Source organism: Lissotriton helveticus, chromosome 12, assembly GCF_964261635.1.
Source record: "Lissotriton helveticus chromosome 12, aLisHel1.1, whole genome shotgun sequence".
NCBI classification, from domain to species: domain Eukaryota; kingdom Metazoa; phylum Chordata; class Amphibia; order Caudata; family Salamandridae; genus Lissotriton; species Lissotriton helveticus.
Window position 1 is genome coordinate 660,657,136 of NC_136073.1, and position 15,750 is coordinate 660,672,885.

At 48.6% G+C, this 15,750-nt stretch overlaps 1 pseudogene; it reads left to right on the top strand.

Annotated features, from left to right (window-relative positions):
• The first annotated feature begins 8,940 nt into the window (after nt 1-8,940).
• LOC144798089 (uncharacterized) lies at nt 8,941-10,906 on the top strand (annotated as a pseudogene).
• The last annotated feature ends 4,844 nt before the right edge of the window (nt 10,907-15,750 follow it).

Below are 15,750 nucleotides of genomic sequence, written 5' to 3' on the forward strand. Positions count from 1 at the left end.
TGGGGCCAAAAGAAGAGACCACATCACACCCATGTTATCCACCCTCCACTGGCTTCCCATCGAGGCAAGATCTATCTACAAGACAGCCTGTATCACCCACAAAGCCTTGCATTCCTCCTCTCCTTGCTACCTGGCGAATAAACTGAAACTCTCTGGAGGCTCAAGACCATCTCGTAAAGCGGAAAATCTACTGCTTGAACCTCCCACCTTCAAGAAGAAAATATCTATGGCCCAATCCTTTTCAGGCAACGCGGTGAGAATCTGAAACTCACTTCTGCCTCAGCTCCGGACCACCACCTCCTCCCAGGCCTTCAAAACATACCTCAAAGTTCTCCTCTATCAATGACACTTCCAAATTTAATTCACGCCCTCTCTATTATCTGAAGGAAGACCTTCTATTATAGAAAATTCTATTCTCCACGACTATGGAAGTTCCTTCCCAGTGTGTTCTTGCGGTTTGAGTGTCTGCAATTTATTGCATTACTATTATTCTACCTGTGATTGGTACTCATTTGTAACATGCACACGTCACTTTTCTCTTGTAACACACTGTTTGCTACCTCTTACATTTTGTTTGCTTTAGATACTTGCAAAAGTGTCACCATTGCCTACATAATGTTAGTTCTTGTGCTTGAGTGTCTGCCATTTATTGCAGTATTATACCTCTACTTGTACTTTGTACGAGTTTGTAACTTGCACACATGCCACTTTTTCCTTGTGTAATGTACCGTTTGCTACCTCTTGTATTTTGTTTGCTCACAATTGTCACTTTTGCCTCATGTAACTTAACGTTTGCTTTTGTAATTTGTTCTCATGTAATTTTCTCCTCATGTATCATTACTGTTCCTATTGTGAAGCGGTCTGACACCTTCGGGTAAAGTCTGCGCTATATAAAAACGCATAAAATAAATAAAGAAATAAATCTGTTACCCTCCAAACAGCCCGGGACATGCTAGGTCAAAAAACGTACAACCTCTTCAGTACTGAAAATCAAAATGCCCTTAAATAGGATCCATAGGCTCACGCTGACCATCCGTATACTTCGAAACACACATGGTCCCAGCAAGGTATAGAAAGGCGGGACTACCCGCAATGGATAAACTATACGGAAGAACCAACTGTATCAAAATGAACAGACACCTAGTGGTTGGGATGGGGGGGATCAGCCTTGGGCATGCGGGCACCTACCCCCTCTCTTCCCTCCCTATTTTGCTCGGACCCCCCTGGAGCACTAACATATAGCTGCCGAGGAGCGAGGATGACCGTGGCTGGACTACTTCCCCCCTGCGATTGCTTGTACTATATTTAATATGTTGCCACTAATGGCGTATGTTTGGTCGAACACACGTTCAAGGTTGGACCATTGTATTGGGATGGTTCTGATAAGTGTTAGCAAGAGTTATGAAGGACACACTCTCACACAAGATACCACCCTAGCTAAAGAAGGGCGGAAAGTAGAAAGGAGCGTCGCTAACACACAGGCACAGCACAAATGATAGCGCCATCCACATATAATTTTATAACCTGGAATGTGAAGGGCATGGGCTCTATCCACAAACTGCATCGTATTCATGCACAATTAGGCAGGCGTAAATCCCGATAGTGTTCCTGCAAGAAATACCTCTAAATGCCGCTGAGGCCTGTAAACTCCAGAAAAAATGGAGAGTGCAACTATGCCCCACACTACCTGTTTGGCGTTTGCGAGGGGTGCAGCTCTGTGGATCAGGGCAGAGGTTCTCTTTGAGATACATGATCAGTGCATAGATGCGGATGTCAGATATGCGCTGGTGAGAGGAAAACTGGATGGTATGCCAGTAGTGCTGGGTAGCATTTATGCCTCAAACTCGGAACAAGAAGCCTTCTTAATAAAAGTTAGTGCAGCGTTAGCAGAAAGGGCCAATTACCCGTGCATTCTGGGTGTTGATTACAACCCAGTTTTAAACACGCAGCTAGATAGGTCAGACCCCCCACTCCCTGGAGAACCGGCAATACGGCAGGCCAAAGCCTTGGAGGCTTGGATACACGGAAAGGTACTAGTAGACGCATGGCGTAGCAAAAATGAAAGAACGCACAAATACTCTTTCTATTCCCCAGTACATACACTGCACACACGGATAGACAGCATCTTATGCTCCCCCACCCTACAATCGCAAATAGCAGACACAACATATTTGGGCAAATCACTGTAGGATCATAGTCCTCTTGAACTCACTCTTACATGGGGCGGAGACCCATACCAATCCTGACATGGAGATTTAGCCCCCAATATCTTGAAGCTGGCGCTTTCCGAGCAAATCTGGCAGGCGCAATTGGCGATACTTTTCCAAGAATGCCGATACTGTCTATACGCCCGTAATGGAATGGGAAGCGTTCAAAGTTGTGGTGAGGGGAACAACGATTGGTGCTATAGTAGGAGCGAGGCTCACGATTACTCGCGACCTCGCTGAAGTGGAATACCAGCTTGGAGCCCTAGAGGAAGACTGAAAGTCTGAAAATTTCCATCATCCATGCGGGGTTGCTTAGGGATCAGCTTTATCCCCTACACTGTTTAATATGTATGTCACCCCATTGGCCAGGCTCCTCAGAAGGTACGGTTTCGCGTTGGTATCTTATGCTGATGACTCGCAACTTGTTATTTCTATCTGCAAGCAGCCAGAGGTCACAGCTGTTAAATTTCACGCTTGCCTTTCCGAGATCATAACCTGGATGAACCATAACTTTTTGAAGATTAATACAGACAAAACGGAGGTGATAGAATTTAGAGGGGGACACCCCGTGTGGAACGACTCTTGGTGGGCACCTGATGCGGGGAAGTGTCCTGGTCCGGTCTCTAAGGTCAGGAACCTTGGGGTCATCTTTGATGACCAGTTGAATTTCTCTGCCCAGGTTAACAGTCTGACTTCATCCTGTTTCTTTATCTTAAAAATGTTAAGAAAGATTTTCCCATTTATCTCACTTGAGCTACAAAAGACAGTAATGGTGAGTCTTTTGCTGTCTAAATTAGATTATTGTAATGCCCTTTTTATGGGCATAGATAAAACACAGATGGGAAAGCTCCAGTCTCTTCAGAACGCAGCAGCAAGGCTGCTTCTGAACATCCCCAGGGGTTGTTCAACCTCAGCGGGTATTAAATTGTTGCATTGGCTTCCGGTGCAGCAGCGTGTGGATTTCAAGGCATTATGCCTGCTTCACAAAGCGATTTATGGAGGCGGTGCCGATAAGGTTTCCAAATTATTTATGCCTTCTACCCCCTCATGTGCCCTAAGATCCACTAACATGGGTCTACTTAAGACGGCTAAGATTAGGCGGGCGAGGTGGGGAGGTAGGACTTTATCCAATGGGGCAGCGCACTTATGGAATAGACTACCTATGGCTATGAGATTCCAAGCTGACAGAAAGTTGTTTAGGAAGGACTTGAAGACGCTTCTCTTTTCTGTCATCTAGTTGTTGAAATTGTAGTTGCTGGATCTTTTCACATACATCAGCGCCAAGACGCCACGGCAATCGAGCACTTTATAAACTTTTATCCTATCCTATCCTATAGTATCCCCAACAGGGGCTGAGAAGCTACAAAAGGCTTGTATAGAATACGCTGAGCAGCTAGAAAGAATGTAGGTGATAGACTACTGTGCCCATACACAGAGAGTTCATACAGAGGCGGCTAAAGCAGGCACACTGCTAGAGCGGATAGTCAGGGACCCCCCTCCAGCCACCTCAATAACTAATATTCGCTCCCCGCTGCGGACGACAGCAACTACCCAGGTGGGAATAAACGATGCATTCCGGGAATGTTATGAGTACTTGTATAAGTCCCCCCAAACTGCGCATCCCCAAATGATGCATGACTTTCTCCAGGCTGCGCAGCTCCCTACTCTAACTGCGGATGACCAAGAAGTGCTGAAAGTACCAATCACTATGGCAGAAAATCAGGAGACGATTAGGGATCTCCTGCGCAATAAAACCCTGGTATTAGATGGCCTCCTTGTAGAGTTTTACGCAGCATACGCAAAAGAGTTAGGGGCCCGATGTAGGTAGGACTCATTTACTGATTTTTATTTATCGAATTTTACCGATTCGGTAAATAAGAATCGGTAAATGAGAAGGGGGGACATGTAGGAGCATCCAGATGTTCCTTTTACCGAATCGGTAAAAATCTGTATTTACCGATTCGGTAAATACCGACCGGTAATGTCCATTCATTCCTATGGGCTTTGAAGCCCATAGGAGTGAATGGGCATTACCGATTCGGTATTTACCGATTCGGTAAATACCGACTGCCACAAGGGTGCAGGGGGTGTCACTTTGACACCCTCTGGCACCCCCAAAAGAGGCTCGGGTGCCATGTGGCAGGCATACCTGCCCTAAGGGCAGGTCTGCCTGTCATATGGCACAGGTGTGCAAGCACACATGTGCATGCACACCGGAATCGGTATTTTACCATCAAATAGATTTGATGGTAAAATACTGATTCTGTACGGCTTGTGGGACTCAGAAGAGTCCCACCTACATCTCATATTTACCGAATTGGTAAAAAATACCGATTCGGTATTTTACAGAATCGGTAAATTTACCGATCGGTAAATTTACCGATTCTGTAAAATACAGGGCCCTACATACCATTTCAGGATTACCGGTCGGTAACGGCCGAAAATACCGATTTTCGGCCGTTACCGACCGACCTACATCTGGCCCTTAGTGCCCCAACTAAAAAAACGATATAAATTTGCACTGGAAAAGGGTGCCTTGCCACCAACCACAATGAAAGCACTCGTAACCTCCTTACCAAAGCCTGGCAGAGATCACTTTAAAGTGGCACTGGAAAAGGGTGCCTGGTCCCCAACCATGATCCAAGCACTCGTAACCTCCTTACCAAAGCCTGGCAGAGATCACTCTATCCCTCTGAAACACTGAGTATAAAATACTAAGTAAGGTACTAGCATGCCATCTGCTCCCACATCTGGCTAAGCTAATAAACACAGATCAATGTGGGTTTATTCCTGGAAAGTGCATGGCCCACAATGTACACAGACTATACCAAGTGATGTGGACTCCCAGAGTATTTTTTGCAAGCAGGCTGTCTCTCGTTGGATTTGCGCTAAGCGTTTGACACCCTGAGCTGGGACCATATGCTGGCTGCCCTGAAAAGATGTGGGATTCCCGAGGAATTCCTGCGATGGGTTAAGCTGTTGTACACAGCACCGACAGCTTGGGCGCAAACAGGTGCACATATTTTTAACTCGCACATGACCCATAGGGGTACTAGACAGGGATGCCCACTTTCACCCATGCTCTTCATGCTGGCATTAGAGTCTTTAGCGCAAAGTCTATGCATGACGGCTGCGGGATGGAGTATACCAATTCGACCTATGACCAATGCAATATCCCTATATGCAGACGATATTATACTATATGTTAAAGATCTGCACTGTGGGTTCCACTCTGTCGCGCCAATATTCACTCAATTTCGTGCACTGTCCGGCTTGGCCATCAATTTTGATAAATCCCTTGCCTTCCCCTTTCGGGACAATAACCCACTCAGCATAGTTCAATTCAGAGGGGAAGAACTGGAAGTTTCCCAAAACATGTTTAAGTACCTGGGGGTGCGGATATACAGAACCCAATGAGACACGCTGGATGGGAATGTGCAGAGCGGGATTGCTTCGCTGTGGTCCCAGACAGCAGTCTGGATCACACTCTCAGTAGACGGACGATTGGTGATAGCAAACATGGTCATGCTGCCACGGGTGCTATATTACTTTACTACGCTCCTGTTAGAACTGGCATTTCTTGTCGTGATTACCCCTGATTTTTTTGCCTCTAACTCCTCTATTTTTGATACTGTGTTGGATTTCATTTGATTGGCTTAGATGCTATGGGCACTTTGCCACTGCTGATCAGTGTCAAAGTGCAAGTGCTCCCTGTGTAAAGTGTAATGGTAATTGGTTGTCCATGATTGGTATGTTTGCCTTATTAGTAAAGTCCTTAGTAAAGTGCACTATGTGTGCCAGGGCTGGTAATGCAAATGCTACTAGTAAACCTACAGCACTAATTGTGCAACCCACACAAAAGCCCTAAAGAGAGGACTCAGGCCTGCCACTGCAGTGCCTGCGTGCAGTTTGTTAAACTGCCTTGTCGTCCTCACAAGTGCACCCACTTGCCAGGCCTTACCCTTCCCTTTTTATGCACATCAGACACCTCTATGGTCGGCTCAAGGTACCCCCCTGGGCAGGGTGCCAGTGTATGTGAAAGGTAGGACATGTACTAAGGTGTGTACCATTTCCTGACAGTGAAAAACTGCCAAATTAGTTTTTCACTGTTGCAAGGCCATCTTGCCCACAGGACAGAATGGAGGATGCTGTGTAATATGCTGCCAGCCTATCTTCCCATAGGCTTAAGATGGAGAGGTGAAGTTTAGTGTGACTGAACTCACAATTTAATAACACATCTTTTTGTGAAGGTGGTTTTTGTATTGTGTGTTAAGAAACCTCGCTTTTAGAAGTGCCTGGTTTTCTTGTTCTAAAAATTCTGTGTGTCTCTGCCTGGTTGTGGATTGACTGTCTGGAATTGAATGTGACAGGGTCTGGGAAATGTCTTATCCAGGGGAGGAATAGGAGACAGCAACAGGCTGACCTGCATCTGGAGTGTAGGGGGGAGGAGTAGTCCCTGGAGGTGAAGAGGCCTGGGCTGCTGCCATAAAACAATGGCTCCATCTCCTGCAGAGTTATTGAGGATCCAGACCCCCACTATCAAAGGAAGAAGGTGTCACTGGCAGGGAGACACCCAGAACTGGTTTGGACAGGGATCAGTGCTCACCTGAACACAAAGACTTCAAATACATTTAGGGGTATAACTATGAGAGCTGAACCGCTGGACTTTGGACTGATCAGTACTGAAAAGGATTGAAACTACATCGCGGTCAAGAGGAACCTCCGCCAAAGGAAGAACAGCTGAAGAGACTGAAGAGAAGGACTGACCTTTGCTGTGCGTTCTGGGGCTGTCCTGCAGTTTGCGTATTTAACTAATGAGAGGCTAAGGGACTTTGCTGTGTGTTGTATCCCCCTGCTTGAAAGATCTTTGCTGTGTCCCAAAGTAACGTGTCTCCAAGGGCCCGAGGAGAGCTGACTCCCTGTTGTGGAAACTCAGGAACATAAAAGTTTCCAAGGGTGTCTCAGCAACGCTGTGTGCGTGTGCTTTTTGCAGCCTGAGACCTCCGTTAGAACTGCCCCATGATCGTGTGCACCCGGAGTCCAAGTGAGCCTCAGCGACGCTGTGTGCATGTGCTTCGTGCAGCCTGAGACCTTCCTGAAGATTGCCTTGTGATCGTGTGCACCCGGAGCGCAAGTGCGTTTCAGCGACGCTGTGAGTGTGTGCTTCGTGCAGCCTGAGACCTTCGCGAGAAAATTGCTGTGTAATTGTGTGCACCTGGAGCTCAAGTGAGTCTCAGCTGTGCTTTGTGTGCGTGCTTCGTGCATCCTGAGACCTTTGTGAGGATTGCCCTGTGATCGTGTGCACTCAGAGAACAAGTGAGTCTCAACGACACTGTGTGCGTGTGCCCTGTTGCAGCCTCAAACCTGCGTGAGAAATTGCCCTGTGACTGTGTGTCCCGGAGCAGTCTTGTTCTCTGCTTCGATAGACATCGTGTCCAGAAGTGCTGCGATCGTCATTGCCAACTGCCCGGACCAGCATCCCCAGAGGAGCTGTGGGAATTCACCGCTGCCGGCCCGAGCCTGCCTTTGCCAAAGAGAGACCTCGAACCATCACCGTCGGGGGTCCGAGTTCCACTGCTCACAATCAACAAAGTCGCATCAGAGGCTCAAGCTGCGAGGAGAGGAGAGTGAGATTGTATCCCTCAGGTAACGCTCAGCGAGCAGGGGTGTAACACAGGCCCCCGCAGCCCCCACGCTCCAGGGGCCCCCTCCCTTTATTTATTATGACATAATTTTATTGGTGCGCAGTGCGCATGGCACACCGGGCAGGCCGTCCTCAATAAATTAAAGGGTGCACACGGCAGGGGCGTAACACAGTTGTGAGTGGGGGCGCTCCAGAGGCCCCCTCACTGACTTTATATATCGTGCTTTTAAAAGCACACGGCATGCACGCACGCTCTTCTAATTAAATGGTGGTGCGCGGACACGCCCGCCCCGGGCCTCAGAGGCTCGCTCTTTGACTTTGATTGAATTAATGGTGCGCAACTGCTGTGTGGTGCGCACGCGTGGGGCCCGGCCGGGCCTCAGTCTGAGCCTCTTGAGTTAATGGTGCGCGCCGCGGGCCTGGACGGGACTCTGCCCTCTGAGGCTAAAATGGTTAGTGGGTGCGCGCGGCGCGCAGTTGTCTCCGCGACACGCATGCGCGGGTTTCAGGGGTGGGTCAGGGGCTGATGGTGTCGTGACTTGTGACCAAAGAACTGAAAGGAATACTGGTGTGGCGCCGGTCATGCTAACATGCTTGCGGCCTTGTGCTTTGCAGAGCGAGCAATTAAAAGTGCGGCGTGCGCGTGAGCTGAGACCGGAGATCCGATACCAATACCAGGTCAGACCCAGGCAGACCAGACGCCACACTGAGAAGGACCGTCCGAGGTTCGACGACGTCCGTCACCGACCGGCCAACATGTACACATTATTAACAGCCCAGGGCCCTTCCTGGCTAGCCTTGCCCAGTTGCCCCGCAAGGCCCAGCTCGGGCTCCGTAGGATCAGCGTGAAGCAGCCAACCAGTCACTGGCAGCTTCCCTCAGCTCCAGCCACTGCTCGGAGTCAGCAGATGCGAGCAGCTCCCGCAATTGTCAGCCCCTGGCCGCGGGAGAACTTGCAAAGTCTGGCTGCTCACGCGGATGCCCCCGTGCCCTTGGCTGGGCTCTCCCTCTGCTCGTGTTTTACCTCCCCTTGGTGAAAGTATTGTGTTTTTGTACCATGCCCCAGGTCTGAGCTCGCTGCTCAGCACCATGGTCCCCTGTACTGCGGGCAGCCCCATGCCCTGCTGATGCTTGTTTCTTCTACCCCCCTCTGGTTCTACTTCCAGCGGACCCGATCCGGACCAGCGATCCAAAGGCTGAACAAACGGTGGGAAGCGCCCCTCTATCCCATCCCGCCCCCCCTTCTATTCTCCCACAAACCCAGGTGCATCGGGCCGGGTGGGTCTTCAACTCGCAGCCTTGTTAGAACCTCACATCCGAGCCTGGGAAATGCTCTGGCAGACAGCGAGACGGCAGGAGCATCCTGGAGAGCCGGAGAGAGGATGCTTCAAAGTCCGGGGGTGGCAGAGCCGGTGGCCCGGAGAGAGGGAGGGAAAACAGAGGGGCCGATCTCTATGGCAGTGAGGAGAAGGGACTACGCTCACCCTGGAGGGGTGGTACCTCAGTACACCCCGTCGGAAATAGAGAGGACAACATTTGTTACAGACTGGAATCCAGTGCAGGGGTCAGGTCACCACCTCTCGCAAATAATGGACCCATCCATGCAGAAGAGCATGCAGGTCAACGTTACACCAGGGATGAGGAAAGCACACCCTCACGTCTCAACAGAAGCAAGGAGGCGAGAGGTACAAAGTAACATTCTATCGGAGCCGGACAGAAAGGAAGCACAAACTCACACCCCATCTCAACCAGGAAGAAGAGAAGCACAAACGCACATCCCATTAGAAGCAGAGACGACAGAAGCACAAACTCACAGCTCATCTCAATCAGTGAAGCTAGAAGAACAGACACACATGCTAGCTGGACCACGGATGGTTGAAGCACAAACTCACATCCCAACTCAACCAAGGGGACGATATGCACATATTCACATCTCATCAGAACCAGAGATGTCAGAAGAACACACGTATATTCCATGTGAATTAGGTAGACAAGAAACATACACTCACATAGCACCAGGAAGACAAAAAAATCAGGCCAGCATCCCTTCAGAAGTTACAAGAGCATATACTCAGGGTCATATCCCATCAGAACTAGAGAGAGCAGTTCCAGAAACTCACATTCTATCAGAACTAATGAGTGCGGAAGCTCGCATCCCACCACGATCAGAGATGTTGAAGGTGCTGGTCTCTTCAGAATCAAGGAGATCTGAAGATCGGACATCCTCGCAACCCTGGAGGCCAGAGACTGGACAAACAGAAGCACATATCCCCTCAGAACTGGCTATGGCAGAGCCCCAGACGCTACCAGAACCTGGCAGAGATGGTGGTGGATCTCGAGGCCGATTAATACATGCTACGTCACATCGTAACAAAATTGCTGGCTATCACACTTTCAAAGAACAAGATGCTTCTTCTGTTCGGACCCAAGGCACTGAGACCCCGCCTGAACAGGGAAGAACACAATGCCCATCAGAATGGAAAGGAGTTCGAGCTCTGAACCGATAGAAAGGATGGTGATAGTGACAAGTGCATCAGGTGCAACCAGAAGTTCTCTGGGTTTAGATGTACTGGGACAAGGAACAGCAAGGCCTGCTGAGACTCTGTCAGGAGAGCCAAGAGACCCAGACCTATCAAAACCACCAGACACTAGAGGTGAAGCCTCCTCAGAACCAGATATGAGGACACTTGTAACCCTGCGAGAGCCAAGGGGTGCAAGAGCGTTGGAGGGCAAACCTCAGTCCCCACCGGAACATGGTGGGGCAGCAACCCAGACCCCCAGCGGTCCAGAGTCTGGACAGACAGCAGCTGAGGCTGACAGGAGATCAGCATGGACTAGCACTCAGGCACCCAGCGGCCCTAGGCCTTCTTGGATGAGAGACCCTTTTTCAAGTGAGTCAGAACCAGATAGGACAGAGGGCCACATTTCATTGAAGGCTTGGACTAGTCCTCTTGGAGCCTTGGATCGAGACTGGAGAGGAGGTCTGGAGCGGAAGCAGGTTGACGCAGTTAGCATGTCCGAGCCAGGTGAGCCCAGTCTGTGGCTGCAGTTATAGGACTGTGTTCAACTCCCATTGTAGTCTGTCAGCGGGTGTTGGGAACAGTGTCTCCTTTTCTCTTAATAAAGTATTTGGAGTTGTATGGATGTTTAGCACCTCTTTTTTATTTCACTGTTCTCCTTTTTAAATTATTTGGTACAGATAATCACGTGGTCCTTCATTTTTGGATACCCCACAGATACACTTCTGTAAGAAGCTGTCTCTAAATTGGTGAAACCCACTATACACAGCAATAACACATTAACCGCCCCTATAGAGAGAATATAAAGGTAGGAGGGACTCCTATTCCAATGGTGTGACTTAGCAATGATAAGAATGTAAGGTTCCTTCCAAATGATTGTAACGCCCAGTGAAGGAGTAAAGGGCTAATTTTCAATTGGTGTACTTCACTAGTGTTAGGAATGTTGGTCTCCTTCCACAATGATGTAACTAACTAATGATGGAAGGCTGGACTTCTCTTCCATTGTTTTAATTCACTAAGAGTAGCAATGGTGCACTCCACAACCAATTTGTGTAATTCACTAATGATGGGAGCGATGGGCTCCTTTCTCATTTGTGTCACTCAGCCGTGTTGGTAAAGTCTAATTTCTCGCATCTCACTGTAACTCACTAAGGAAAGCAGTGTTTGTTCTTTCATTTAGGTGTTACTCACTAACAGCAGTAATGTGGGCTCCCATCTACACGAATATAACTCACTATGTTAACCGAGTTAATATCTCGGTGTTCTGAAGTTCCCAAGCCGTCAACCTCCAATTACCACAATTTGCCCTAGCCATCCCTCCCGTTCTAACCGTCAGTGGGGAGTGGTCAGAGATGCTGCGTGCCATGTATTCCGCCTCACAGTCATTGCCCAATGCCCGCCGCGGGAGAAAGACATAGTCTAGCCGGGAGTGCGTTTTGTCTGTGCCAGAGTATTATGAGTAACTTCGAGTGTCTGGGTGTAGATACCGCCATATGTCTGTCAATCCCAGCGTGTTCATCACCTCCGCCAAATGCGCTGTCGGGGGTGGTCGGTACGGTTCCCTGAACGGTCCATAGGGAGGGACATGACGCCGTTTAAGTCACCCCCTATTATATGAAGTGTGTCCGGGGTATCAAGCAGGATGTCAGTCAGCCCCCGTAAGGTCCTGTCCTGTAACTTCGGAGGGGCATAAACTGAGATTATGGTAACTTTCCGTCTACCCCATGACCCTGTCACTTCCACGTATGTGCCTGGGGGGGTCTGCCCATGTTCGATTACCCTGAAAGGGGGAGATTTCCTGATTATGATTTCCACCCCCCAGGAACCAGCAGTGAAACCCGCATGTGCCAATACGGTGTAAGTTCCCATTGCCAGGAACCCACACTTTGTGCCCCTAAGGTGAGTCTCCTGCAGTAAGACAACATCGGGTGGGCCCGTTATATACATGTGGATACCAGCCCCCTCTTGATTTTATCCCCTAGGCCATTTACATTCCATGTAAGTATCCTGTAACTATCTGCCTCCATCCCATCAGCAGTGGGGGTGCATTGAGTCACGGGGGCCATAGCAGTGTGTGCTCAACGTATATCCCGGGTGGGAAGAGCAGGTGAACGCACGTCTCCGAGTGACCATGTGACTGCCTGTACACAACAAACGTATAACAACCCCCAACTGTAGAACTCTGGTGCCCCCCAGCCCCTGACCCCACCCCACCCCTCCTGAGGTTGCATCCCCTACCAGTCGCCGGGGATGAACACTAGGTTGGTGGAGGTTTATCGCCCTCCCAGTCCCCACTTACGCCACAAGTTCCGAGTCCCTCAACAAACCCAAAACCCTACCAAATGAACAGATGAGTTAAGAGGAAACAGGGACAGAGATAGAACCAAGGAAGAACACGCTACGGGTCCAAGTCCACAGCCACACCAGGGCATTGGCCTGCGGCACTTCAGGTGTCCTATATGTCTCTGTATCCGCCAAGAGAAATAACGAAGAAAGAAAAAGGAAAAGGAAAATAAAGAGAAAAAGAGGGGGGGGGTGAATACCCAGCCTGTCGGCTCTGGCATATCAGTCTAAACCACGGCCAACTCTGCAGACCACTCTTCATGAGTGGGAATCCGGCGGTTATCCCTGCGACACTGTAGTCTTCTCCGTCGCGTCCCGTTCCATCGCGAGGATCTCGCCGTCAAAGGGTGCATGGAGGGAACCTCAGCCTCCTCCTCACCGGAGGAAGAGTCTCTAATTTCGTTATCGTGTCCGGTTGGAGACAGTCAGGAAGGTGGAGCATGTGTACGCCTGCTGAGAGCCGTGAGTCCAAGGAGCGTCCACTGCGTCGTCTGATTCTACATGTGTCTTTGGGCACGTATGGAGTCGTCCCCAAGAGTTTTCCCCTGCGAGATTGTCACGGATGGAGTGATCGCTGTGGGCCTGGGGATCGTCTGGCTCCCCCTCCCGAGGGCCCTCCGTCGTGCCTCTGCATTTCCGCGCGCCCCAGAGTGGGGCATTCCTCCAGCCAGTGCCAGACCTCCTCCGGTGTCTGGAAAAAGTGGGATTTGCCCAAGAACAGGACTTTCAGCTTCGCTGGAAAAGTAACATGTATTGAATCTTATGTTCCTGCAGTTTGGCTATGACTGAATCAAATGTGTGGCGCTGCTTCTGCACCTCTCTGCTATAATCTGGGAAGATCATTATGTGTGTGTTCTCGTGTTGGATCTCCCCAATCTTTCTGGCTTCCCTCAGAATCATATCTCTATCTAGAAAGTTCAGAAAATGTGCTCTCACTGGTCATGGCTGTGCTGTGGAAAATTATATTTTGCCTTGTTATATGTGCCTACGTGTTCCCCATTATATGTTATATGTGCATGATCGATATGCATATGTTCCCCCTGCCTCTTATTTATTGAGCTATCTGTTATTGTTAATATATTCAAAAATAGTACCGGTAATTAATTATTTATTTACCACATAAATGGCGCCCGAATAGGTATTTATGTGGTAAATAAATAATTAATTACCGGTACTATTTTTGAATATATTAACAATAACAGATAGCTCAATAAATAAGAGGCAGGATCCGATGTATCCGAGTTGAACAGGCTTTATTCAGGCAAAAGGGAAGGGACTGGAACGGGACAGCCTGAAATAAAATAGGAAGGAAGGCAGCTGCACCATTTCATTAACAGTGCAGTGTATATATAGTAAGACATTTCAAATACATTACATACAGTAGGCGTAACTAGTGACAAGCGTAAGATAAGAAGACATGGGCGTGAAAAAAGGCGTGCACAGGGCGTGCACGTAGACATGTGATGAGAACGTCACAAAAGTGTCATGAATGGGCGGAAACATGGAGGGGGCTACCTGAGCAGCTGGTACCTTTAACCTAGTGGTGCGCGCAAACGGGCAATGACGTGTTACCGGGGAGAACTGGGGGCTATGACTTCTGCACTAGAAGAGGAGACTAAAGTCTGCGGTGTCAGGACGACATGTACCTATATCATATCTGGTATCTGGTGTTTGGAGTACATGTTGATAGAATCTAAAAGTTATCAGGACAAAGGTTACTTGACACTAAGGCTGGTGCATGCATATATTCTACATGTATTGCGTGTGCTATGAATCTTCTATGAATATTAATACAGTATTTCTCTTACATGGAGACAGAAAGACTAGACTATAGCTGAAACTGTTTATGCGGTTCAGTAGCTTAGGAATGTGAAGACGAAAAGCTGAACTGATAACTAGAAGCATAACATATTCTTGGCAGACAGGCAGGCAGAGCCAGGCCGGGCACCGCGCTGCTTGGCAGGAAGTAAGTGAAGGGTCAGGGATGCAGGTGGGGGCTGCATCGCTCCTCGGAGAGGGTTCAGGAGACTGGAGCTTGAATCTGGTGTCCGGGCCCTTTTGAGGCCTAGAAACGGGGACAATGCGGTGAATTAACGTGCACACTGTGAAACGTGGCAACATAGGCCTAATACTCGTTGCTTTCACGAGAACTGGATACTGGCATACTAACGTTGGACACAACTATAATTGCGTCTTTAATCGATCAAGGGGGAACATATGCATATCGATCATGCACATATAACATATAATGGGGAACACGTAGGCACATATAACAAGGCAAAATATAATTTTCCACATTCCCTCCTTGTGCCCTACGTTTCCATCAGGAAACATCAATATTCATGATACTATCTATCTGTTCATATAGCATCATTTGCTCGTCTCGAATTGTCTTGGAACGGGATTTAGGACTAGGAATACAAGAGGTAGCACACAAGCCGCAAATCGCAGGGCCACATTGTAAACAGAGGCAGCAACTGAATATGATCATTACTGCTATACCTAGAAGTGACAATACTTTCCATCCCCAGGCAGATATTATACTCCAGAGCCAACCGGACCATGTCCAGGTGCCTGGATTCTGGTGTAACTGATGGGCAATTTTACGAAGTCTGGTTATAGCTGAATAAACAGACGGCGCGTTATTAGGAATGAAAATGCAGCAACTAGATCCGATGACTCTACATGCTCCTCCTCTATCGGCCAGTATGACGTCAAGAACGAGACGATTTTGGAGCACGACAAATCTAATAGCAGATTGCTCTTCGGTTAAATTACCTAGAGCGGAAGTAGTCTCATTCACTACTGCTTCAAGGGTTCTGGTTAGCCTACGTATTAACTTACTATTCTGGACAGGACCTATAAAGAAAAAGAAACCTTTATTGAAGTCTTGATATTGTTCTAGAGCAGTTTCAGTTTGATCGACAATTGGGGACTCAGTCTCCCTTCTATGTCTAACGTGTACTAGATGTGTGTTTCTGTGATAATCGGATGGGGCTAGGAAAACTGGTGGCAGTAGGAAGGCAATATAACATGT